Source organism: Schistocerca nitens, chromosome 1 (genome assembly GCF_023898315.1).
Source record: "Schistocerca nitens isolate TAMUIC-IGC-003100 chromosome 1, iqSchNite1.1, whole genome shotgun sequence".
In the NCBI taxonomy this organism is placed as follows: Eukaryota; Metazoa; Arthropoda; class Insecta; order Orthoptera; family Acrididae; genus Schistocerca; species Schistocerca nitens.
In genome coordinates, this window is record NC_064614.1 from 902,624,661 (window position 1) to 902,625,906 (window position 1,246).

Sequence of the window (1,246 nt, forward strand, 5' to 3'; positions counted from 1 at the left end):
AGAGATGGAACAAACGTTAGATGAAATAAACAAAAAATTAGAAGAATATGGAATGAAGATTAACAACAAGAAAATGAAAAGTTTGGTAATTGGAGGAAAGCGGAGAAAATGCCGTATGAAAATAGGGGGAGAGGAAATAGAGCAAGTGAATAACTTCAGTTACTTGGGAAGTGTAATAATGGATGATACGTATTCTCTCTCTCTTCCGAACAGGCCATGAAGGCCCAACGGAACCGACCGGTCGCCGTGTCATCCTCAGCTCACAGGCGTCACTGGATAGGGATATGGAGGGTCATGTGGTCAGCACACCGCTCTCCCGGCCGTACGTCAGTTTCCGAGACCGGAGCCGCTACTTCTCAATCAAGTAGCTCCTCAGTTTGCCTCACAAGGGCTGAGTGCACCACGCTTGCCAACAGCGCTCGGCAGACCGATGGTCACCCATCCAAGTGCTAGCCCAGCCCGACAGCGCTTAACTTCGGTGATCTGACGGGAACCGGTTTGACCACTGAGGCAAGGCCGTTGGCATGATATGTATTGCTCAACAGAAATTAGGAAAAGAATTGCAATGGCAAAAGAAGGATTCAAGAGGAAGCAGAAATTACTTTGTGGACCACTAAACAAAGATCTGAGGAAAAGACTTGTCAAATGTTACATCTGGAGCGTTTCACTATATGCCACGGAGACGTGGACATTGAGGAAGGAAGATGAAAGAAACTTCCTGGTAGATTAAAACTGTGTGCCGGACCGAGACTCGAACTCGGGACCTTTGTCTTTCGCGGGCAAGTGCTCTACCATCTGAGCTACGCAAGCACGACTCACGCCCCGCCCTCACAGCTTAACTTCTGCCAGTACCTCGTCTCCTATGTTCCAAACTTTACAGAAGCTCTTCTGCGAACCTTGCAGAACTAGCACTCCTGAAAGAAAGGATATTGCGGAGACATGGCTTAACCACAGCTTGGGGGATGTTTCCAGAATGAGATTTTCACTCTGCAGCGGAGTGTGCGCTGATATGAAACTTCCTGGCAGATTAAAACTTTGTGCCGGACCGAGACTCGAATTCGGGACCTTTGTCTTTCGCGGGCAAGTGCTCTACCATCTGAGCTATCCAAGCACGACTCACGACCCGTCCTCACAGAATCAATTCTGCCAGGACCTCGTCTCCTACCTTCCAAACTTCACAGAAGCTCTTCTCAGAAGAGTCGTGCTTGGGTACCTCAGTTGGTAAAGCGAAAGGCAAAGGTCCCGA

General features: G+C 48.7%; 1 pseudogene; it reads right to left on the reverse strand.

Annotated features, from left to right (window-relative positions):
• Positions 1-407: 407 nt before the first annotated feature.
• LOC126211742 (5S ribosomal RNA) lies at positions 408-524 on the reverse strand (annotated as a pseudogene).
• Between the last annotated feature and the right edge of the window lie 722 nt (positions 525-1,246).